The sequence below is a fragment of the Callithrix jacchus genome, chromosome 7 (genome assembly GCF_049354715.1).
Source record: "Callithrix jacchus isolate 240 chromosome 7, calJac240_pri, whole genome shotgun sequence".
Lineage (NCBI taxonomy): Eukaryota > Metazoa > Chordata > Mammalia > Primates > Cebidae > Callithrix > Callithrix jacchus.
The window spans coordinates 64,122,864-64,148,826 of NC_133508.1; the positions used below are offsets into that span (position 1 = coordinate 64,122,864).

Sequence of the window (25,963 nt, forward strand, 5' to 3'; positions counted from 1 at the left end):
TTTTTTTTTTTTTTGGTAAGATACAGGGTCTCACTCTGTCGCCCAGGCTGGAGTGCAATGCATGATCACAGCTCTTTGCAACTTGTAACTCCTGGTCTCAGGCAATCTTCCTGCTTCAGCCTTCTGAGTAGCTGGGACCACAAGTATGTGCCACCATGACCACCTAATTTTTTTTTTGAGACTGTTGTCCTGTTGTCCAGACTAGAGTGCAGTCTCAAACTCCTGAGCTCAAGTGATCCTCCCAAATGGCTGGGAACAGGCATGTACCACCAATGCTCAGCTAATTTTTAATTTTTAGTAGAGACAGGGTCTTCTTACGTTGTCCAGGCTGGTCTGGAACTACTGGGCTCAAGGGATCCTCCCAAAATGCTGGGATTACAGGCATAAGCTAATGTGCCCAGCCACTTCAGTGTCTCACTATGTTGCCCAGGTTGGTCTTGAGCTGATTTTATTTCTAATATTAACACATATACTCTTCTGCAACTTTTTCCACTCTAAAATTTGTTCTTGAGATTAATTTATGCTGCTATAGCTGCAATTTACTAATTTTCACTGCTATATAGTATTCTATTGTAGGAACATATTTACTTACCCAATCTCAAATTGATCGACATTGGAATTTTTTTCTAGTTTGAATATTTTGTTAGTTTGTTTTGCTATTGTCAACAGTGTTGCTATGGACGTTTTGTATATGTCTCCTGCTCCACATGTTTAAGAGTTCTTTTTTTTTTTTTGAGATGGAGTTTCACTCTTGTTGCCCAGGCTGGAGTGCAATGGCGCAATCTTGGTTCACCAAAACCTCTGCTTCAAGTGATTGTCGTGCCTCAGCCTCCCGAGGAGCTGAGATTACAGGCATGCGCCGCCACCACACCCACCTAATTTTTGTATTATTAGTAGAGACGGGGTTTCTCCATGTTGGTCAGGCCAGTCTCAAACTCCTGACCTCAGGTGATTTGCCCGCCTCGGCCTCCCAAAGTGCTGGGATTACAGGTGTGAGCCACCGCGCCTGGCAGGAGTTCTTTAGGGTAGATACCCAGGAGTGGAATTTCTGGGTCATAGGGCATGTACATCTTTACTTATGAGATAATACAAATTGTTTTCTTAAAATGCTTGTACTCATTCACACTACTGCTTGCACAGCTCTAGTTACTTCATATCCTTGCCAACATTTTTTATCACTTTAATTTTTACCAATCTGATGAACATAAAACCAATATATCACTGCAGTTTTAATTTGCATTCCTCTGATTACTGATGAAGCTGAGCATCCCCAACCCTTTTCACAGGAAGGAGCTACTTTTTATTTTTCCAAAACACTGAGATCAAGCTCTCTCTATGAAAGCCTGGAATGGCTGGAGTGTGTGCCAACAGATGCCTCCTAATAATTAACCAGATGAAGTCTGGTCTCTTTCAGTACTAAGGTAAAACTATATGACCAAATCTCTGGCATGTATCAACAAATAACATAGCAGAAAACCTGAAAATTTTTATCTGAGAATTGGGGGTAGGTTATCGAAGTTAGAAGGGCTGAGACTGAGAATGAAAAAAATCAGACTAGGAGTGATCAGAGAGAATATGTATTATTTAAGGCCCTTCACTATCTGACACAAACATACTTGTTTAGCCTCCTCTCTGGCCACACCTTTCCAATGCTCTACTCACTGCTCACCACAGAGGCCTTGCACTCCAATATCTCTGTAACTTCACTCAAGACATTTCCCACTTCCTGGATTACCTACCTGTTTTTTTCCTGCTTCTTAAAATTTGATTAACACTTCCCGGCCCAGTTCAAGTGTAATTGCTTCCATGAAGCCATCCTGACCCCATTCCCCAGAAAAAATTAATCAAGCTCTCATCTACTCCAAGAGCACTCTATTATTACTTTATTATAGCATCCATCCCATATTACAGTTAGAACAGGAATAGACTGTGAGCTCTCTGCGGGAAGGTACTATCTTTTAAAGCCTGTGGTGCCAAGCAACACTTCTGTCACTCATCAAATCTTCATAAAATTCCTGACAAGTGGATAGAAAAATGAACAGAAATCTACTAGGAAATAAATCTCTAAACAGTGGAAAGGTTCTTTCTGACTCTTGCTGACTATGAAGAGAAAAAAAGAATCAGAGAAAAAGCAAGAAAGGAGATAGGGAGTGGGAGCTAATGAAAAAGAAAATAGGACAATTAGGTCCCCTTAGCAGAGATCCACATCAGATAGGCCAGGAAGTGAAAATGTAAACCACAGTTCACCATCTTAATGTGGGGGATAACAGCATGGAAAGTAAAATTTATAACTGATTCTAAAACTATAGGCTGTATCTTGAAAGTCTGATCAAATCTAACTGGAAAATTATTTGAATATTCCCTAGTAGATAGGAATAAATAAATAAATACATAATTTGGTCATAGTGTCTTCCTCTGGAAGAAGTTGTTTAAGTAAAACTTCCATTTATTAATAGTTAAAAGTTTTCTTTCTTTCTTTCTTTTTTGAGTCATTTTTGTTCTGTCACCCAGACTGGAGTGCAGTGGTGCGATCTTGGCTCACTGCAACATCTGCCTGCCAGGTTAAAGTGATTCTCCTGCCTCAGCCTCCCAAGTGCCCACTGCCACACCCAGCTAATTTTTTTGTATTTTTAGTAGAGACAGGGTTTCACCATGTTGGTCAGGCTGATCTTGAACTCTGACCTCAAGTGATCCACCTGCCTCAGACTCCCAAAGTGCTGGGATTACAGGTATGAATGAGCTGCCACGCCCAGGGTTTCCATTTTTTTCTTACATCATCTTGGAAAGTTACCTTTTCCTAGGAGTTTGTCCATTTTTATGTAAGTTTGCAAATTAACTTGCACAGTATTTCTTAAATTGATTAGTAGGGCCAGGCACAGTTGCTCATGCCTGTAACCCTAGCACTTGGGTAGACTAAGGCAGGCAAATCTCTTGAGCTCAGGAGTTCAAGACCAGCCTGGGCAACATGATAAAACTCTGTCTCTACAAAAACATACAAAAATTAGTTGGGCATGGTGGCTGGCGCCTATAGTCCCAGCTACTCAGGAGACTGAGGTGGGAGGATCACTTGGGCCCAGGAGGTGGACTGGTCGTCTTAATTGTTATTAAGACAAAATGGGGCCAGGCGCGGTGGCTCACGCCTATAATCCCAGCACTTTGGGAGGCCAAGGTGGGTGGATCACGAGGTCAAGAGATCGAGACCATCCTAGTCAACAAGGTGAAACCCCGTCTCTACTAAAAATACAAAAATTAGCTGGGCATGGTGGTGCGCACCTGTAGTCCCAGCTACTCGGGAGGCTGAGGCAGGAGAATTGCTTGAACCCAGGAGGCAGAGGTTGCAGTGAGCCGAGATCGTGCCATTGCACTCCAGTCTGGGTAACAACAGCGAAACTCCATCTCAAAAAAAAAAAAACAGACAAAATGGATAGAAGAATGGAAGAATGGAATAATGGCAGAGATAATCCAGACACAAAGATCTGGGATTCAACAAAATTGTGTATTGTTACCTTTTTTTCCTTTTTTTTAAAATAAGAGACAGGTTCTTAACTCTGTTGCCCAGGCTAGAGTGCAGTGGCTTAATCATAGCTCACTGCAGCCTCAAACTCAAGTGATCCTCTTGCTTCAGCCTCCTGAGTAGTTAGGACTACAGGTGTGAGCTACCTCTCCTGGCTAATTTTTAACAATTTTGTATAATCCCAGCACTTTGGGAGGCCGAGACGGGTGGATCACGAGGTCAGGAGATCGAGACCATCCTGGTCAACATGGTCAAACCCCGTCTCTACTAAAAATACAAAAAATTAGCTGGGCATGGTGGTGCATGCCTGTAATCCCAGCTACTCGGGAGGCTGAGGCAGGAGAATTGCCTGAACCCAGGAGGCAGAGGTTGCGGTGAGCCGAGATCGCGCCATTGCACTCCAGCCTGGGTAACAAGAGCGAAACTCCGTCTCAAAAAAAAAAAAATTTGTAGCGATTAGGTCTCACTATGTTGCCCAGGCTGGTCTTGAGTTCCTGGGCTTCAAGCAGTTCTCCTATCTCCACTTCCCAAAGTGCTAGGATTATAGGCATAAGCCACCCCACCCAGCCTATAATTTCAATATTTTAACGTATCTCTGTGTTTTCAGAATATAGGTTTCTTTTAGACAGGATATTGTATCTTTTGCACACACTGTATTGTCAAAAGTATTTGATTTCCTATATCAAATAAAAAACACAAAATTGGCAATTCAAGGCAAATAGGCATTTATTTCATTATTTTAATAGCTCATCTTAATTAATGCATGGTTGACTCCAGTTAAAAATAACTAATATGGCTGGGTGCAATGGCTCATGCCTGTAATCCCAGCACTTTGGGAAGCTGAGGCAGGTGGATCAACTGAGGTCGGGAGGTTGGAAGTTCGAGACCAGCCTGACCAACATGGAGAAACCCCATCTCCTAAAAATACAAAATTAGCTGGGTATGGTGGCACATGCTGAGGGAGGCTGAGGCAGGAGAATCACTTGAATTTGGGAGGCAGAAGTTGTGGTGGGCCGAGATCATGCCATTGCACTCCAGCCTGGGCAACAAGAGTGAAACTCCGTCTCAAATAATAAAAAAGATAACTAATATTTGAAGTTATCCTTAAAAATAAAGATTTTTCAAAATTAAGTAAAAATTATGCCAGGCACTGTGGCTCACACCTGTAGTAATCCTAGCACTTTGGGAGGTTGAAGTGGGTGGATTGCTTGAGGCCAGGAGTTCGAGACCAGCCTGGCCAACATGATGAAACCTGGTCTCTACTAAATATATAAACATTAGATGGACATGGTGGTACACAACTGTAATCCCAGCTGCTCAGGAAGATGAGGCAGAAGAATTGGTTGAAACCAGGAGGTGAATGTTGCCTTGAGTCGAGATCATACTACCGCATTGCAGCCTGGGCGACAGAACAAGATTCTGTCTCCAAAAACAAAAAATTAAGTAAAAATTGGTGGCTAGGCATGGAGGCTCATGTCTGTAATCCTAGCACTTTGGGAAGCCGAGGCAGGCAGATCACCTGAAGTCAGAAGTTTGAGACCAGCCTGGCCAACATGGTGAAACCCTGTCTCTACTAAAAATATAAAAACTAGCTGGGCGAGATTCCAGGTACCTGTAATCCCAGCTACTCGGGAGGCTGAAGCGGAAGAATCTCTTGAACCTGGGAAGCAGAGGCTGCAGTGAGCTGAGATCATACCATTGCACTCCAGCCTGGGCAACAAGAGAGAGATTCTGTCTCAAAAAAAAAAAAAATGAGAATGAGGCCATTCTCATTTGTGAATTTTTTGTTGTTGTTGAGACCTGGCCTTATCTGTCACCCAGTCTGGAGTGCAGTGGCATGATCATAGCTCACTGTAGTTTCAATCTCTCAGGCTCAAGTGATCCTCCTGCCTCAGCCTCCCACATAGCTAGGAATACAGGTGTATGCCACCATACCTGACTAATTTTTAAAATTTTTAGCAGAGACAAGGTCTGGGCTATGTTACCCAGTCTGGTCTCTAACTCCTGAGCTCAAGATCCAGCCTCCAAAAGCACTAGGATTACAGTCATTGAGCCAACCTACTGGGCCACATTCATAAAATGTGACATAAATAAAACATCTATCCTTTTAAATATAGTAATTCACTGAATTTAAAGAAAACAACCACCAAAAATAAGAAATTTAGCCAGGCGAGGTGGCTCACGCCTGTAATCCTAGCATTTTGGGAGGCCAGGGTGGGCAGATCATGAGGTCTCAGGAGTTCAAGACCAGCCTGACCAACATGGTAAAACCCCCTCTCTACTAAAACTACAAAAATTAGCCGGGTGTGGTGGTGCACGCCTGTAATCCCAGCTACTCAGAAGGCTAAGGCAGGAGAATCACTTGAATCAGGAGGCAGAGGCAGAGGCTGCAGTGAGCTGAGATCACGCCACTGTACTCCAGTCTGGGTGACAGAGCAAGACTCCATCTCAAAAAAACAAGAAAGAAATTTAAACAGCTTTGAACTATAAAATATACATTATTTTATTTTATTTATTTATTTTTAAGACAGGGTTTCACCATGTTGGTCAGGCTGGTCTTGAACCCCCAACCTCAGGTGATCCACCTGACTTGGCCTCCAAAGTGCTTGGATTACAGGCGTGAGCCACCACGCCCGGCCAATATACATTATCTTAAAAATAAAAATGTAGTTAAGACTATTGTTACTATAAAAGTATATCTCATAATTTAAGGAGAAAAGTCATTTTAGTGGTTTTAAAAAGAACTATGTTCACATTTGTTTTATCCATTCTTCCCTCAAACTTTGTATCACAGTAGTTAACTGAAAGGACAGCTGACATAAATTTCAGTGTCCTTATCTGTCCCGCTTCCTATCACCCTAGTGGACATATACTTGGTTAAATACATACTGTATGAGGAAGCAAGGAGGTAGTTTCATCTTGAAAAATCCAGAATAGGGGAGGAAGGCAGCAAAACACACTGCCATGTGTGTACCTATGCAAATGTCTTGCATGTTCCGCACATGTACCCCAAAACCTAAAATGCAATTAAAAAAAAAAAGAGAAAAAAGAAAAATTCAGAATAGATTCTATTAGAGTAACTTTGAAAGTTTAGAGATTTGACTACAAATACTAACCCTCTATCAGTGAAAGACAACTTCTAACTGGATGCAGCTCCAGGATAGTGTTATTACAAATAAGTCTGATCCAACAGATCAATGAAACAACACATATGCTTTCATTCTAGGCTGGTATAATCCTTTTTAAGAAACATTAACAAAGCCTCTAGTATCATAAAATAAGGTTATTTCCAAATATCTATAGGAAGTTGATGACAATAATATTTCTTTGCCAGTCTAGTAATGCAGATGCATTTACCAGCTCCTCTCCTTGTAGAAATCAGGTTAATAAAGGTATTTTGAGATTTACGGCTTTAAATGCCAATTTTTTTTTTAATGGGACAAGTATTACAGAAATTCCTGCTGGTATGTTTCAGACTTGGAGGAAATGAAGTTTGACAAAGAGTATTTCCCAAATGGTCTGGAGAGAAGTAGAAGAATTAGCAAAATCGAGAGATATGAAAATGAATCAGCTAAAGGCCTGAGTTCTGTTGGCAGAAGAAAAAAATGTACCTGTATTATGTAAACAAGAATCCATGGTAAACAAATTAATTATAATGAAGCAATTATCATGTCCTGTCACATTTGTTAAAACTAAACTCTGCCAAGAGGTATCCTTTCGGGGTGCCCATTCACCTTGATTTACATCAGTCATCCCAGAGTGATTATTAATAGTATTTCTTCTTACTCTTAAAAGTGAACCAGTTTATACATTAAATTATATGATCACCCTATTCTTGAAGAATCAGGAGGCAAAGCTGTTAACATAGCCCCATGTTTTGGCCGGGTGCAGTGGCTCACGCCTGTAATCCCAGCACTTTGGGAGGCCGAGGTGAACGGATTACCTGAGATCAGGAGTTCAAGACCAGACTGACCAACAGGGAGAAACTGTATCTCTACTAAAAATACAAAATTAGCCAGGCATGGTGGCACATGCCTGTAATCCCAGCTACTTGGGAGGCTGAGGCAGGAGAATCTCTTGAACCCAGGAGGCACAGGTTGTGGTGAGCCCAGATAGCGCCCATTGCACTCCAGCCTGGGCAACAAGAGTGAAACTCTGCCTCAAAAAACAAAAAACATAGCCCCATGTTCAGGATCCAATCATAGTCCCACAGTCAAAATAAGATATACCTCATTTATCTAGCACTGTGAATAGAGCAGAATAGTCCTATAATTCAGAACATGAATTCTGAAACCAAATGATCTAGGTCCAAATCTCAGTCAGCCCTGTTAAATATACTCTTCAGATGTATAAACTTAGAAAAGTTTTTTATTTTGAAATAATTTCAAACTTGGGAGAAAACTTGCAAGAACATTACAAAGAATTCCCATATATCCTTTACTTGGGTTCACCAATTGCTAACATTTTGCCACATTTATGTTACACATCTCTCTATACACCCTCACATATACAAAATTAATTAATTAACTACTTAATTAAGACAGGGTCTCACTCTGCTGCCGAGGCTGGAGTACAGTGGCACTACCATGGCTCACTGTGGCCTTGACCTCCCAGGCTCAGATGATCCTCCCACCTCAGCCTTTCAAGTAGCTGGGACTACAGATACACACCAATAGGCCTGGTTACTTTTCGCATTTTTGGTAGAGACAGGGTTTCACCATGTTGCCCAGGCAGTCTCAAACTCCTGGGCTCAAGTGATCCTTCTACCTTGGCCTCCAAAGTGCAGCCATTACAGGTATGAGCTACCACACCCAGCCACACACTATTTTTTACTAATTTTTTAACCATTTGATAATAAGGTGTAGATACTGTGTCCTTTCTCAAAATATTTCAGTAGGTTATTTCTAAAAACAAACTACAGTACAATTGTCACATTAGGAAATTTAACAACGACACAATACTATGATCTAACATAAAGTCCATATCTAAATTCTACCAGTTACCTCACTAATGCTCTTTAGAGAGAGAGAGAGAGAGAGAGAGAGAGAGAAAGAGAGAGAGAAACTGTCTCTATGGTGCCCAGGCTGGTCTCAAATTCCTGGGCTCAAAAGATCCTCCTGTCTTGGCCTCCCAAAGAGCAGGTATTACAGGCATGAGCCACCACACCCTCCCCTAATAATACTCTTTATAGAAAATTTTTCCCTCAACCCAGAATCCCAGTAAATAATCTTGGGTAGATTTCTTAAGCTCTCTCTATATCAGTTTCCCCATCTGCAAAATAGAGATTAATCATAGCACCTACTTCATAAGATTACCGTAAAAAATGAAAGAGTAAATATAATAAAGAATATAGGACAGTTGCTGGCATTTAGTGCAGGTGTTAACTGCTTTTATTTTTATTATTATTTTTAATATCTATTTTTTTAGACGGAGTCTCGCTCTATCACAGTGGTGCAATCTAGACTCAGTGCAAACTCCACCTCCTGGATTCAAGTGATTTTCACGCCCCAGCCTCCCAAGTAGCTGGGATTATAGGTGTATACCACCATGCCCAACTAATTTTAGTATTTTTTAGTAGAGATGGGGTTTCACCATGTTGGCCAGGCTGATCTCAAACTCTAGACCTCAAGTGGTCAGCCTGCCTCGGCCTTCCAAAGTGCTGGGATTACAGGAGTGAGCCACCATGCCTGGCCATTAGCTGATTTTAGAGAATGACAGATTTCATATAAGGTAGAACTGTCAGATAATGAAAATAATTATTTAGACACTATGCTTTTTGAAGCCATTGTAAAGAAAATTGGTAAAATATATTGTGCATATCAATTATTTTCTAAACAGAATATATTACAGATAATTTAACCTTTGCTTAGAAACTCAGGGTCTTCACATCAGCAGTGGTACTGCTATAAAACTGATATTATCAGAGACACCTCAGGTGTGAGGTGTGTATATACCTCTGTAGCAAAATGGATGCAAAGTTCTGGACAGACAACTTGAATTTCCTTCTGTTGTCCTGCTTCTGATCATTAGCATGTATTAATATGCCTCATCTATATTATTCTAATAATACTTTTGGTCATACAAAGCTTCTAGTTTAAAAAGTACTTTGGGCTGGGCACAGTGGTTCATGCCTGTAATCCCAGGACTTTGGGAGGCCAAGGCAGGAGGATCACCTGAGGTCACGAGTTCAAGACCAGCCTGGCCAACATGGTGAAACCCCGTCTCTACTAAAAATACAAAAAATTAGTCAGGCATGGTGGTGGGTGCCTGTAATCTCAGCTATTCTGGAGGCTGAGACCGGAGAATTGCTTGAACCTGGGAGGCAGAGGTTGCAGTGAGCCAAGATTGCACCATTGCACTCCAGCCTGGACGACAAGAAGACGACTCTTGTCTCAAAAAATAAAAAAATTTAAAAGTACTTTCACATTAATTCAATAAATATTTTATCATTTGATTAATGACAACTATTATATCATTTGATTAGTATAAGTCTTGCAAGTAGCCTATGAGGTAAAAAGAACATGTATTACTACTCCCAATTTTAACTACCTAATTACAGACAAATAAATTAAGGCTCAAAGAGGTCAAATAACACTTTGGGCCACAGAGTCAATAGGCAACACAGTCAGCCCTCATACACCTGGGTCCTCTATGTCTCAATATACACAATTATCTGAGTGAGGCCCTGAGGTGATGCTACTTTTGAGGTAAAGTGAATAATCTTTACCACTTAGAAGCACATTCAGCTTACTTTAATTTTTATTTTTATTGAGACAGAGTCTCACTCTGTCACCCAGGATAGAGTGCAGTGGCGCGATCTCGTCTCACTGCTCTGCCTCCTGGGTTCAACCAATTCTCCTGCCTCAGTCTCTCAAGTAACTGGAACTACAGGCACCCACCACCACACCCAGCTAATTTTTGTATCTTTAGTAGAGAAGGGGTTTTACCATGTTGGCCAGGCTGGTCTTGAACTTCTGACCTCGTGATCTACCTGCCTGAGCCTTCTAAAGTGCTGGGATTACAGGTCTTACTTTTTAACTTTTATTTTTCATTTCTAAACGCAGCAAAAGAAAAACAGCTTACTTTTAGATGCAAGGAAATACAATCTGATTGGTTGAGACTGCCAAATGTCTGACTTTCAGATGCTGTTCCCCTGTACTTCTCATGTATCTTTCTAAAATTCTCTGAACTTCACAGCAACACTTTATTAATATAGACTCCACACATGAAAGTTGAGATAAATTCAGACCTAGGCTAAAGTTTACCTCTGCACTCTAATAAAGACTAAGAAAACAGTGTAAATAAGATCACAGGGAGAAATGTTTAATGAGCTGATTTTAAGCATTTCAAGTCTAATTTACATACAATTAAAGTTAATTTGCACATCATTCTCAGCTATTCATTAAACCAGGTATAAGGATTTCTATCTTACAAAGTAACCTGGTAACACTATTAGCCTAGTTTCAATTATTGTATGAACTCAAAGTAACAGCTGCGCCTAAAGAAAAACAACCTAGAGCACTCTCACTAGGTTTTCCCCCAATTAGCCCAAATTAATGAGATTTAATACTACCTCCAAGATGACCCACAAAACCTATCTTCCCCTGATGACCCCTAGAGTATAAGCTGAAATGTAGTTAAACCACCTGTCCTAAAGACTAGGCAGAGGAACCAAGACAAAATGGCAATGACTAAGGAAGACTACAGTTCTAGGGCAGATTACGGCACTAAATCTGTGCTACCTTAGTTAAATGACTCAACTTATCTTGCCTTCAGTTGCCTCTTTTACAAAATGAAGGAGTTAATAATGTGGTCTCTAAACACAATATCCCACTAAAAGGATCCAGGGCTCTTCGGGAAAAGGGCAGAAAATGTACAAGATGAGTCGGGAACATCTTACCATGCTAGAAAGCAAGAAACACCATCAAAGACTGCTGAAGCTAACTCAAAAGGAATCGGGAGCTAGCTTGAAGAACTTCCCACTGGTCCAAGATGAAACAAATTGAAGATCAATAAGAATAACTACAATGAATTAAAACATATCAAATATGTTAACCCCTAAAAGTTCCTGATCATGCCCTAAAAAACCCTAAAAAGTCACTGGTCCCCTCTGGAGTGTATCAAAAAACCAACTCATTATTTTGAAAACTAGTAAATAAAAGAATAAAGGGAATGAATTAAGTATTTATCTTGCCTTCCTTGTACACATCAAACCTCAGGGTAACCAAACAGTTGAAATGGTAAACTTTTTCTTTTTTGAAGTATTCCAGCTGATAAACAAACAAAAAAAATGATAGAATTAAAATCTAATCATTTTTCACACATTTAATGAAATCATGGATCTAGGTAATCATCATCCATGAACATGTACAACAGAAAGAGACACCTGGACATTATAAGCCTCCTGACAGAATAATACACCACCATTTATGAAGTATTATTGCCAAAAAAGCAACCTGAGTCAGGTCAAGCTTCTAGAGGAGCACTGCACAACTGCACACAAACATGCAGCTATGGAGCACCCAAAACATGGCCAATCCAAACTGATATGTGCCATAAGAGCAAAGCACCGACTTTCAAAGATTTAATATTGAAAAAGAATGCTGCTTACCATACTGAGTCCGAGACCAGCCTGGCTAATATGGTGAAACCCTATCTCTACTAAAAAGATAAAAATTAGCCAGATGTGGTGGTGTGCACCTGAAGTCCCATCTACTTGGGATGCTGAGGCAAGAGAATTGCTTGATCCCAGAGGGCAGAAAGGCTGCGGTGAGCCACGATCATACCACTGCACTCCAGCCTAGGCGACAGAGTGAGACTCCATCTTAAAAAAAAAAAAAAGAACAAAATGTGGTGAAATTGCGCCGGGCACGGTGGCTCACGCCTGTAATCCCAGCACTTTGGGAGGCCGAGGTGGGTGGATAATGAGGTCAAGAGATCCAGACCATCCTGGTCAACGTGGTGAAACCCTGTCTCTATTAAAAATACAAAAAATTAGCTGGGCATGGTGGTGCGTGCCTGTAATCCCAGCTACTCAGGAGGCTGAGGCAGGAGAATTGCCTGAACCCAGGAGGCAGAGCCCATGTGGTAAGCCAAGATCGCGCCATTGCACTCCAGCCTGGGTAACAAGAGTGAAACTCCATCTCAAAAAAAAAAAAAGTGGTGAAATTATGGTTTAAGTATCATAAGCAAGGTACTTTTTGTTAAGTATATCAGAAGCCATCTTAGAAGACTGTCAGATAACTGGGCATGAAAAATAGGCAGGATTTGGACATGTAGTGACAGAGAGTATTAGATCTGAAGTGTACAGACAGTGTCAGCAGAAGCAGAGAGGCAGAATATAATGAAACATTTTTGGGAAATAAAGATGAGTGCATTATTGAGCACGTAGTGAGAAGCAAGGTGGGAAAGACAAGTAGGGGCTAGATCACAGAAGCTTAAATATCAGGTTGAGTTTATACTTTAGTCAATAAGCACTGGGAGTCACACATTTGGAGTTCTAGATGACAGAATATTTAGGAAGAAACTATACACCTCACCTTAGTAGAAAAGAACAGAGCTGGGGAGGAGGATGAAAATAAGGATAAATAATCAAGGCAAAAGGTAACAAAGGACCTAAAATGGAGTAGTGGGAGAGAAAAACAGGGAGGGATCTGAAGTATCTGGGCATGAAAACAGGCAGGAGTTGAGAAGTCGACAGTAACCAACATTTTACAACTGGATGAACTGGCCAATGTTTAGCATGTTGGCAGACCTATACCAGTCCTGAATAGTGTTCAATAAATGACCAATGAATGAATAAATAAATAGAAATACGTGAGTCAGGATGAAGAGCAACAAGTCAGGAGATTTGGGGGGCTGGGGAGTGAGGTGAGCAGGAGATAAGCTGAACCTTCTCATTTAACCTGTGAGGAAACAAAGTTCTGAAGAACAAAATGCTGCCCAGGAGTGCTAAGCATCTTTCTTGGGAATGTACTCCTTTAAAGCAAAGGACTCATCACTAAAATCTACATAAAAAGTATAAAACGCATCCTTAAAACCTGTAAACTGGCTGGGCACGGTGGCTTATGCCTGTAATCCAGCACTTTGGGAGGCCAAGGTCGGCAGATCACCTGAGGTCGGGAGTTCAAGACCAGCCTGACCAACATGGAGAAACCCCGTCTCTACTAAAAATACAAAATTAGCTGGGCATGGTAGCGCATGCCTATATCCCAGCTACTCAGGAGGCTGAAGCAGGAAAATCGCTTGACCCCAGGAAGTAGAGGTTGCAGTGAGCCAAGATTGATTCATTGCACTCCAGCCTGGGCAACAAGAGCAAAACTCTGTCTCAAAAACAAACAAAAACCTGTAAACATGTCTTCAAAGCACGGAGGAGACAACCTGTAACAATCTGACCAAGGTTCTCAAAAGCAGACAGCTAATGAAATGCTGGAGTTGTAAACAGGATATCAGTGAAGTAGTCCAATAGGAATTCTGATACTGGAGCTCAGAGGCAAAAAATAGATGTGGGAGTTACCCCAAGAAGGTTGTAATAGAAGACACAAGAGTAGGCGGGCACAAAGCCTTATGCCTGTGATCCCAGAACTTTGAGAAGCCACAAAGGAAAAAGCGCCCGATTCCAAGAGTTCGAGACCACCCTGGACAACACAGTGAAATCTTGTCTCTACAAAAAATAAAATTAGCTAGGCATTATGGGGCACATCTGTGGTCCCAGCTACTTGAGAGGCTGAGGTGGGAGGTTCACTTCAGTCCAGGAAGTTGAGGAGGCAGAGAGCCGGGATGGCGCCACTGTGCTGCAGCCTAGTCAATGGAGCGAGAAACTGTCTAAAAAAATAATAATAGAAGTCGAGTGGATCCGGGAAGAGGCCTAGTGCCTCCAGGTGTAGACAAATTCTCCAAGATTTAACTTCCGAGGAAACCGTCGGCAGAGTGGGTGGAGGAGGCGAGGATGTGTGGCCAGTGCACGCGGAGTGCAATGCAAGTCAGTGATGGCCGCCTAGTTGGGAGCAGCAAGAGCCTGCCCATTGTGGCAGGCACGTGGAACCCAATCCCTATTTCTCGCTGCGGCCTGGGAGGGGACCGCCGGCCTCACCAGAGGAAGGAGCACGAGGGGAGGAGGTCCGAGAGGAAATAATTGGTGAAATATTTGCAGAAGATTCTGGGATGCGGATTTGATTCCAGATGAACAGTGGTGCTTCTGATTCCCTCAGTCTGTTTCCCACCCACGATCTCCTCTTTCCTTGTCCTAGACACACCAAAAATAACTCAGTAAAATAAAAATAAAAATTTAAAAATCTGTAAAAAAAAAAAAATAATAATAATAATAATAAAAGGCACAAGAGTGATGACCTCTCAATACAAAAGCATAAAATGAGAAGCAAGGCCTGAGACAACTTTGAGATTGACAAAGGAGGATGAGGAAGGCAGAAAGATAACCAGAACAATGCTGTGTCATAAAAGCTGAGAAAAATGTCCAGAAGGAAGGCCTGTTCAATCCTTGTCTTCTTCTTTGACCCACAAATCCAACCAGTCAACAAGTCTTATCAGCTCTACCTCCAAAATACTAAACACATCCATTTCTCTCCATCTCTTTAGCCACCTACCTAGTAGTTCAAACTTCCATCATTACCTAGATTTCTGCAGTGGCCTTCTGTTCAACCCACCTCAATTAAGTCCTGCCCCCAAATAATCCACTCTCTTTGTAGCAATTGGATTAATCTTTTAAAAATGTAAATCAAGGCTGGATGTAGTGGCTCAAGCCTGTAATCCTAGCACTTTGGGAAACTGAGTCAGGTGGATTACTTGAGCTCAGGAGTTCAGGACCAGCCTGGGCAACATGGTGAAACCCCATCTCTACAAAAAATACAAAACTTAGCTGGGCATGGTGGCTAGCACCTGTGGTTCCAGCCACTTGGAAGGCTGAGGTGGGAGGATCACTCAAGCCCAGGAGGCACAGGTTGTAGTGAGCCAAGATTGCACCACTGCACTCTAGCCTGGGTGACATAGTGAGATCATGTCTCAAAAAAAAAAGGAAATCAGGCCATGCCCAGCACCTTGGGAGGCCAAGGCAAGGATTGCTTGAGGCCAGGAGTTCAAGACCAATCTGGAACTCCTGGAACAAATCTGGAACAAAGCAAGACCCCATCTTTACAAACAAACAAAGAAAAAGAAAATTAGCATGGCATGAGGGTGTGAGCCTATAGTCCTAGCTACTTAGGAGGCTGAGGTGGGAGCATCTCTTGAGCCCACAAGTTCAATGCTGTAGTAAACCATGATGGCATCACTGCATTCCAGTGTGGGCAACAGAGCAAGAAAAGAGGAAACCAAAAAACTGTGCTTTACAGGGCATGATCATGAAAAGTGAAAAGAAAACCCACAGAATGGGAGAAAATCTTTGTAAATCACGTATATGATAAAGAACCTGTATCCGGAATAAAGAACTATTAAAATACAATAATAAAAGGACAAATAACCCAAATTTAAAAGAAGCAACAGGTTTAAATAGGCATTTCTCCAAAGAAGATATACAAACAGCCAATAAATGGCCAGGAGTGATGGCTCATGGCTATAATCCCAACATTTTGGGAGACTGAGGTGGGTGGACAATCTGAGGTCAGGAGTTCAAGACCAGCCTAACCAACAAGATGAAATCCTTTCTCTACTAAAAATACAAAATTAGCCAGGCATAGTAGTGCACGCCTGTAATCCCAGCTACTTGGGAGACTGAAGCAGGAGAATCACTTGAACCCAGGAGGTGGAGGTTGCAGTGAGACAAGATTGTACCATTTCACTCCAGCCTGGGCAACAAGCCTGTTTCAATAAAATAAAATAAAAATAGCCAATCAACACATGAAAAAATGCTCAACACAGTCATTAGAGAGATGCAAAGCAAAACCACAATGAAACTATCTATTCATACCTAGTAGGATGGTTACAATCATAAAGACAGGCCGAGCACCACCGTGGCTCATGCCTGTAATCTCAGCACTTTGGGAGGTCGAGCCTGGAGCAACTCCAGCTCAGGAGTTTGAGACCAGCCTGGCCAACATGGTGAAACCCCGTCTCTATTAAAAATACAAAAATTAGCCAGGTATAGTGGTACATGCCTGTAATCCCAGCTACTCAAGAAGCTGAGGCAGGAGAATCGCTTGAACCCAGGAGGCAGAGACTGCAGTGAGCCGAGATCACGCCATTGCACTCCAGCCTGGGTGACAGAACGAAAAAAAAAAAGATTAAAAAAAAAAGATAATAAATACTGGTGAAAATGTGGAAAAATCTGAACCTTCGTACATTGCTACTGGGAATGTGAAGTGATGCAGCCACTTTGGAAAACAGTCTGTCAGTTCTTCAAACATAGAGTTACCATATGACCCAACAATGGGTCACATAACTTAACGACTCACAGGTATGAATTAAAAATACACAGGCCGGGCGCAGTGGCTCACGCCTATAATCCCAGCACTTTGGGAGGCCAAGGCGGGTGGATCACGAGGTCAAGAGATTGAGACCATCCTGGACAAAATGGTGAAACCCTGTCCCTACTAAAAATACAAAAATTAGCTGGGCATGGTGGCAGGTGCCTGTAGTCCCAGCTACTCAGGAGGCGGAGGCAGAAGAATTGCTTGAACCCAGGAGACGGAGGTTGCAGTGAGCTGAGATCGCGCCATTGCACTCCAGCCTGGGTAACAACAGTGAAACTCCGTCTCCAAAAAAAAAAAAAATACATATACGCAAAAATTCTGTACATGCATGTTTATTGCAACATAATAGCCAAAATGTAGAAACCCAAATGTCCAATGAAATATTATCCAGCCTCAAAAAGAAATGACACACTGATACATGGATGAAACTTGAAAATATAATGCTAAGTGAAAGAAGCCAGTCACCATAGACTACATATTGTATGATTCCATTTATATGAAATGTCCAGGATAGGCAAATCCACAGACAGAAAACCATTGTCTAGGGTTAGGGTGATGGGGAAAGGGTAGTGACTAACAGGTATGAGGTTTCTTTTGGGGTGATGAAAATGTTCTGGAATTAAGACAGTACTGATGATTGCACACCGTGTAAATATAATAAAAAGTACTAAACTGTACACTTTATTGCCCAGGCTGGTCTCGAACTCCCAGCCTCCAGTGATCCGTCCACCTCAGCCCCACAAAGTGCTGGGATTACAAGTGTAAGCTGCTGCACCTGGCTTAAACTAGACACTTTAAATGGGTGAATTGTTTGGTATGGAATTTATGTATCAATTTCTAAAATTTAAAAGCTCAAAGACCTAAAATTTAAAAGCTCAAAGACTTATACACAAATGTTTATAGCAGCTTTATTGGTAATAGCCAAAAACTGAAAATAACTTAAATGTCCATCAACAGGTGAATTTATCAACAAATTGTTATATAAAAAAAGAATGAACAATTAATATGGATGAATTTCAAAATAATTATCCTGGATGAAAGAAGCCAGACACTCACCCCCCAAAATGATCACAATTCTCTATGATTTCATTGATATAAAACTCTAGAAGATGCAAACTGTAATGAAAGAAAGCAGATCAGTGGTTGCCTGTGGACTGGGAATGCTGTAGGGGGTGAAAGGCAGGAGGGAGTGATTACAAAGGGGACAGAGAAATGTTTAAGGACAATGAATATGTTCATTATCTTGATTGATGGTGGAGGTTTCACTGGTGTATACATATGCCAAAACTTACCAAATTTTATATTTTACAAAAATGAGCCGGGCATGGCAGTGCACACCCATAGTCCCGGCTACTCAGGAGGCTGAGTTAGGAGGCTTAGCAATCCTACAGGCATGAGCCACCATGCCTGGCCATGTTGTAAATATATGTAGTTTACTGTATGCCAATAATACCTCAAAGCTGCTGTAAAAATAAAATGGGCTGGCAAGATGGCTCACACTCGTAATCCATTACTTTGAGGCAGAGGCAGGAGGACTACTTGAGCCCAGGAGTTCAAGACCAGCCTGGGCAAAATGGCGAGACCTCATCTTTTTAATTTTTAAAAATTTTAAAACGAGGGGAGGCCAAGGCAGATGGATCACGAGGTCAAGAGATTGAGATCATCCTGGTCAACATGGTGAAACCCTGTCTCTACTAAAAATACAAAAATTAGCTGGGCATTGTGGCGAATGCCTGTAGTCCCAGCTACTCAGGAGGCTGAGGCAGGAGAATTGCTTGAACCCAGGAGGCAGAGGTTGCGGTGAGCCAAGATTGCGCCATTGCACTCCAGCCTGGGTAACGAGAGCAAAACTCCATCTCAAAAAAAAAAAAAAAAAAAAAGCTAGCCAAGTGTGGTAGCACACACTTGTAGTCCCAGCTACTTAGGGTGCTGAGATGGGAGGATCACTTGAGCCCAGGTATTTGAGGCTGCAGTGAGCTATGATCATGCCATACACTCTAGACTAGGTGACAGAGTAACCCCCGTCTCAAAAAATAAAATAAAAATAAAAAACAAAAGCACTGTTAATTCAAGTATTTAAACTGCTGGAGTTCCAAGGACTAGAAAATACTTTTTTATTCATTTATTTTTTTTTAGGAAATACTTTTAAATAAAAGTTACATTGTGGCTGGGCACAGGGGCTCACACCTGCAATCCCAGCACTTTGGGAGGTCGCAGTGGGCAGATCATGAGGTCAGGAGATCAAGACCATCCTGGCTAACATGGCAAAACTTCGTCTCTACTAAAAGTACAAAGAATTAGCCAGGTGTGGTGGCATGTAGTCCCAGCTACCCAAGAGGCTGAGGCAGGAGAATCACTTGAACCCATGAGGCGGAAGTTGCAGCGGACACCAGGCCACTGCACTCCAGCTTGGGCAAGAGAGCGAGACTCCATCTCAAAAAAAAGGTTACATTATTAATCATTGAAAAAAATTATAATAGGGGAGTAAAAAGGGGTATTAGAAGAAACAATACAATAGGTCCTAACTTAACTCATCAATGATTCTTGGATATCATCATTTTAAGTAAAATGATGTATAACAAAACCAATTTTACCATAGACTAATATAAACAAGGGTTAAGTTCCTACAGTATATTTCTGGTCACAAAACATCACCAAACTTCTAACCAAAATACTTGTAATATTAAACACTGAAACAAATGTGAGCTATACAAACATTTAAGAAAGATTAATAAAAATAAGGAAGATAATTATTTACTTAATTATCCCAGTTCAGGGTCATGGGTGGCTGGAGCCTGTCCCAGCAGCTCAGGAAGCAAGGTGGGAACCAACTCTGGACAGGATGCCATCCCATCAATCACACACACCCACACTCACTCAGCCTGGGGCCATTTAGAAACAGCAATTCATCATACATGTACAATTTTGTGATTCAGGAAGAAACCAGAGTACCTGGAGGAAACCAAAATACTAGAAAAAGCCCACACAGATGTGAGGAGAACATGCAAACTACACAGACAGTAGCCCCAGCCAGGAATACATTCTTTTTTCTCATCAACATTACAATGCAATGAAGTTGAACAAAACAATGTTATTCAAAGACCTGTTGTATTGGCCATGAGTTGACACTTGTTGAGGCTAGCAGATAGATACGCAGGAATTTATTACATCATTCTCTTTACTTTTATATATGCTTGATATTTTGCATTAAAAAGTTTTTTTTTAATCTTCAAGCACCTCAAGTGTTTCAATTTAAAAACAAAACACTTCTTCCAGACTTCCCATTTTACTTAAAAATAAAACTTATCTCTGAGTGGGCACTGGACAAGAAGAAGAAAAAGAAAAATAAGATAAAAAATGCCGGGCGTGGTGGCATGTGCCTGTAATCCCAGCTATTCGGGAGGCTGAGGCTGGAGGATCTCTTGAGTCCAGAAGTTCTGGGCTGCAGTGAGCTATGCCAATTAGGTGTCCGCACTAAGTTCGACATCAATATGGTGACCTCCCAGGAGTGGGGGACTACCAGGTGGCCTAAGGAGGGGTGAACCAGCCCAGGTCAGAAACAGAGCAGGTCAAAACTCCCATGCTGATGAGTAGTGGGATCACGCCTGTGAACAGCCACTGCACTCCAGCCTGGGCAACATAGCCAGACCCTGTCTCTTTAAAAAAAAAAAGTTAAATAAATAAATAAATAAAACTTACCCAGGCAAAGTGGCTCACCTGTAATCTCAGCACTCTGGGAGGCTGAGGCTGAGGATCACTTGAGCCCAGGAGTTCAAGGATAGCCTAGGCCACATAGTGAGACTCCATCTCTATAAAAAATAAATCAATGAGCCTGGCATGGTGGCCTGCATCTGTGGTCCCAGGTACCCAGGAGGCTGAGGTGGGAGGATCACTTGAGTCCCAGAGATTAAGGCTGCAGTGAGCCGTGATTGCACCAATGCACTCCAGCCTAGGTGACAGAGTGGGATCTTGTCTCAAAAACAAACAAACAAACAAACAAAATACACATAAAACTCCTGGCCAGATATGGTGGCTCACATCTGTAATCTTACCACTTTGAGAGGCTGAGGCAGGACAATGTCTTGAGGCCAGGTGTTCAAGACCAGCCTGAGCAACATATTGAGACCCGATCTCTACACAAAAAATTTAAAAATTAGGCAGGTGTGGTGGTATATAACTGTAGTCTCAGCTACTCGGGAGGCTGAGGCAGAAGGATCACTTGAGTCCAAGAGTTCAAAGCTGCAGTGAGCCATGATTATGCCACTAGCCTGAACAACAGAGGAATACCTTGTCGCAAAAATAAATAAATAGAACTCTTAGACCAGGAATGGTGGTGGCTCGCACCTGTAATCCCAGCACTTTGGGAGGCTGAGACGGGAGGATCACCTGAAGTCGGGAGTTCAAGACCAGCCTGACCAACATGAAGAAACCCCATCTCTACCAAAAAATACAAAATTAGCCAGGTGTGGTGGCCCATGCCTGTAATCCCTACACAGGAGGCTGAGGCAGGAGAATCGCTTGAACCCAGGAGGCGGAGGTTGCGGTGAGCCAAGATCGAGCCATTGCACTCCAGCCTGGGCAACAAGAGTGAAACTCCATCTCAAAAACAAAACAAAACAAAAAACAGCTTCCATGTAGACAAAAATAAGGTCATGAAGTGACAGAAAAATCATTCAAACTGTAATTATCAGATGATGAGCTCTAAAGCTACCTGCTATAACATAGGAAAGGGATTTCTGAGTCCCTAGACTGTACCCTGAATACAGCTACAAAAAGGCAACAAAACATTGGCTGTTTTGAAAGCTTTGGAAACACAGAACATATTATCCTATCCTTGTACAAACCAAAGTGTACCTGTACCTAGAATAGAATTTGTTGTTATAATTATCATAGCACAAAAAAAGGTAAAGTAGAGAAGGCCTAGAAGATATCCCAAAGACCAAAGGGACAGGGGGGCCTCTATATATGAGTACAGATTTTTTTTAAACGTCTTTTTTAAAATATGGATAAATTAGATACTTTAACAAGAAACAAAGAGGATATAAGGTGGCAGGTAAGAGACTTCTGCATCACATCTTAGAAATTATGAAGCAGTTAGAAATCTAAAGAAACAGCCATGTGCAATGGCACATGCTATTTGGGAGGCTGAGGATGGTGGGTGAGCCCAGGGTTTCTGTCCAGCCTGGGGAACATAATGAAACCCTGTTTATTTAAAAAAATAAAAAAGAAAGAAAGAAAGAGAAAGGAGGGGAAGGAGGAAGAATAAGGAAGAGGAGGAAAGAAAGGAGGAGGAAAAGGAAAAGAAAGAAAAAAGAAAGGGCCGAGTTCGGTGGCTCATGCCTCTAATCCCAGCACTCTGGGAGGCCCAGGTGGGTGGATCATGAGGTCAGGAGTTCAAGACCAGCCTGGCCAAGATGGTAAAACCCCGTCTCTTCTAAAAATACAAAAAATTAGCCAGGCGTGGTGGCAGGTACCTGTAATCCCAGCTACTCAGGAGGCTGAGGCACAGAATGCTTGAACCTGAGAGGCAAAGGTTGCAGAAAGCGGATAATACACCATGCACTCCAACCTGGGTGACAGAGAGAGACTCCATCTCAAAAAAAAGAAAGAAAGAAAGAAATACAGCATAACACTCATTACTCAGGGTGGAGTATACAGTATAAGAAAAAATAATTCAAAAATAGTATAGATAAATTCATGGGTGACATTCCCCTAGGAAAAATTGTCAATTTGGGGCAACATAGCCCTGAATTTTGAAGTTGAACATTTTCATGCCTTTACTTCAAGCAGCCCTTCTGAAGGCTTTAAGAAGCAGAATTCTGCCTTTTAACCAAGACGTCACCAAAGGGGAAGAAGGAAGCTCCTGCCCCTTCCAAAGCCAAAGTCAAATCAGTCTTTGAAGGCCAATAAGGAAGGCATCCACGACCACACACAAGAAAACAAGATTCACATGTTACCCACCTATTAGTGGCCCAAGACACTGCAGCTCCAGGGAGAGCCCAAATATCCTCAGAAGAGCACCCCTAGGAGAAACAAACTTAAACCCTATGCCATCATCTCACCACTGAGTCTGCCATGAAGACAGAAGACAATAACACACTTATATTCATTGTAGATGTCAAGACCACCAAGCACTTGATCAAATAGGCTGTGAAAAATCTCTACAACACTGAAGTAGTCAAAGGCAACACCCTGTTCAGACCTGATGAAGAGAAGACAGCATATGTTTGACCAGCTCCTGACTATGCTTTTGATGCTGTCAAAAAAATTAGAATCATCCAACTTGAGTTCAGCTGGGTAACCATGAATACACGAGGGCTGGGCATGGTGGCTCATGCCTATAATCCCAACACTTTGGGAGGCCAAGGTGGGAGGATTACTTGAGCCCGAGTTCAAGACCAGCCTGACAACATAGGGAGACCCTTTTTCTACAAATAATATAAACGTTAGCCAGGTGTGGCTGGGCACAGTGGCTCACACCTGTAATCCCAGTACTTTAGGAGGCTGAATCACCTGAGGTCAGGAGTTCAAGACCAGCCTGGTGAAGCCCCAACTCTATTGAAAATACAAAAGATTATCTGGGCATGAGGGTGCACACCTGTAGTCCCAGCTACTCAGAAGGCTGAGGCAGGAGAATTGGTTGAACTACGGAGGCAGAGGTTGCAATGAGCCAAGACCACAACACTGCACTCCAACCTGGCGATAAGAGCAAAACTCCACCTCAAACAAACAAACCAAAAAAGTAGCCAGGTACAATAGTAGGCACCTGTGGTCTCAGCTATTTAGGAGGCTGAGGCAGGAGGATCACTTGCGCCCAGGAGCTCGAGGCTGCAGTGAGCTATGATCATGCCACTGCACTGAAGCCTGAGTGACAGAGCAAGACCCTGTCTCAAAAAAAAAAGAAAAAGGCTGGGCACAGTGGCTCACACCTGTAATCCCAGCACTTTGGGAAGCCAAGGTGGGTGCATCACAAGGTCAGGAGATCAAAACCATCCTGGCCAACAGATCAAGACCATCCTGGCCAACATGGTGAAACCCCATTGCTAATAGAAATAAAAAAATTAGCCAGGCGTGGCGGCACACATGTACTCCCGGCTTCTCAGGAGGCTGAGGCAGGAAAATTGCTTGAACCTGGGAGGTGGAGGCTGTAGTGAACCGAGATTGCACCACTGCACTCCAGCTTGGATGACAGAGTGAAACTCCATCTCAAAAAAAGGAAAAAAAAAAAAAAGAAAATTCTGGATTAGGAAGATGATGTTCTACCCAAATATGCCATTTCTTAATTATGAGAACAACTGTTCACTTACTGAGCACTGGATTAAGTAATATCATTTAATTCTTCCAAAATGCCTCTGAGATATGCACTATATTTTATAATATAATGAGATAGGTCTCCATTTTACAGACGAGAAAACTGAGGCTAAGAGAGGTTGTATGTATCATTTACCCAAGGCTAAAGAGCTAGTGTAAGTGGAGGAGCCTAGAATTGAACCCAGATGGTCTGACTCCCGAATATATACTCTTAACTATGGAATAATACTGCCTCCTATTCTGCAAGAAATGTTGAGTAGTGAGTATGCAAGAATCAGGTGGGTGATAAAGGGGGTACTAAATGGTTTTGGTTTTTGTGGTTTTTTTTGAGACAGAGTCTCACTCTGTCACCCAGGCTGGAGTGTAGTAGCACCTCAGCTCACTGAGGCTGTCTGCCTCTCAGGTTCAAGTGATTCTCATGCCTCAGCCTCCTGAGTAGCCATACCACCATGCACAGCTAATTTTTGTATTTTTCATACAGATGGGGTTTTGCCATGTTGGCCAGGCTGGTCTCAAACTCTTGGTCTCAATCAATCTGCCCTCCTTGGCCTCCCAAAGTGGTGACATTACAGGTGTGAGCCACCGCACCCGGCCAAAGGAGTGTATAATAAATGTTAAAAAATGTGGCCAATAAGGCCAAGCCAGCTACAGTTACTAGCAGCTATTCCAATTTAGGAGGCCCAAAGTATGAACACTGAAATAACAAGAACTGATTAATGAGGATGTGATAAATCTAACAAAAAGAGAAACCTAAAAATCCCTGAACTATGCTCTCAGCTGTGGTAAACAAAGTTCAAAGAGAGAGGAAAATGTATCAAAATGCTAACTGGTGGGATGATGAGTGATACTTATTTTCTGCTTCATATTATCTGAGTTGGAGAGAGATAAAATATATATAATATATATATATTTTTTTAACAAAGAACACTCATTGTTTTCATAATTGGAAAAAGGCAGAAACAAAAATAAATCTCAGGAAACTTTTACTCTTTATTCACTTCTGATTATATAATCTGTTGCAATTGCTGGGCCCGGTGGCTCACACCTATAATCCCAGCACTCTGGGAGGCTGAGGCAGGGGATGGGTGGGGGGGGCGGATCACATGAGGTCAGGGGTTCTAAGCCAGCCTGGCCAATGTGAGGAAATTCATCTCTATCAAAAATACAAAAATTAGCCAGGCGTGGTGATGCATCCCTGTAGTCCCAGCTACTTGAGAGGCTGAGGCAGGAGAATCACATGAACCCAGGAGGTGGAGGTTGCAATGAGCAGAGATAATGCCACTGCACTCCAGCCTGGGTGACAGAGCAAGACTCCGTCTCAAAAAATAAAATAAAAATAATCTGTTGCAATGAGCAAGTGTTACTTTTGCAATTTCAAAAAGATTTTCAAAATAAATCAATCCAGGATATTAGAAATGGGAGGCAGGCCAGGCATGGTGGCTCACGCCAGTAATCCCAGCACTTTGGGAGGCTGAGGCAGGTGGATCACATGAAACCAGGAGTTTAAGACCAACCTGGCCAACATGGTGAAACACTGCCTCTACTGAAAAGAGGCTTGGGAGGCTAAGGCACAAGAATTGCTTAAACCCAGGAGGCGTAGGTTGCAGCAAGCCGAAATCGTGCTACTGCACTCCAGCCTAGGGGACAGAGAAAAGACTGCCTCCAAAAAATAAAAAAAAAAAGAGAAAGAAAGAAAAGAAGTGGGAAGTACATTTCA

The 25,963-nt window shown here is 42.1% G+C and overlaps 1 protein-coding gene across 5 annotated transcripts in view; it reads right to left on the bottom strand.

The window, feature by feature from the left end:
• WASF2 (WASP family member 2) overlaps window positions 1-25,963 on the bottom strand; it is an 84,954-nt gene that overhangs the window by 49,736 nt on the left and 9,255 nt on the right. The window contains exon 2 of one of the 5 annotated variants that reach the window (XM_078330843.1): window positions 6,489-6,530. The exons of 3 other annotated variants lie outside the window; for them this stretch is intronic. The gene's annotated coding sequence lies outside the window, so the exon portion shown is untranslated. Of the gene's footprint in view, window positions 1-6,403; window positions 6,531-25,963 lie in introns of all 5 variants that reach the window. One more of the 5 variants, XM_035308326.3, reaches the window with a different exon arrangement.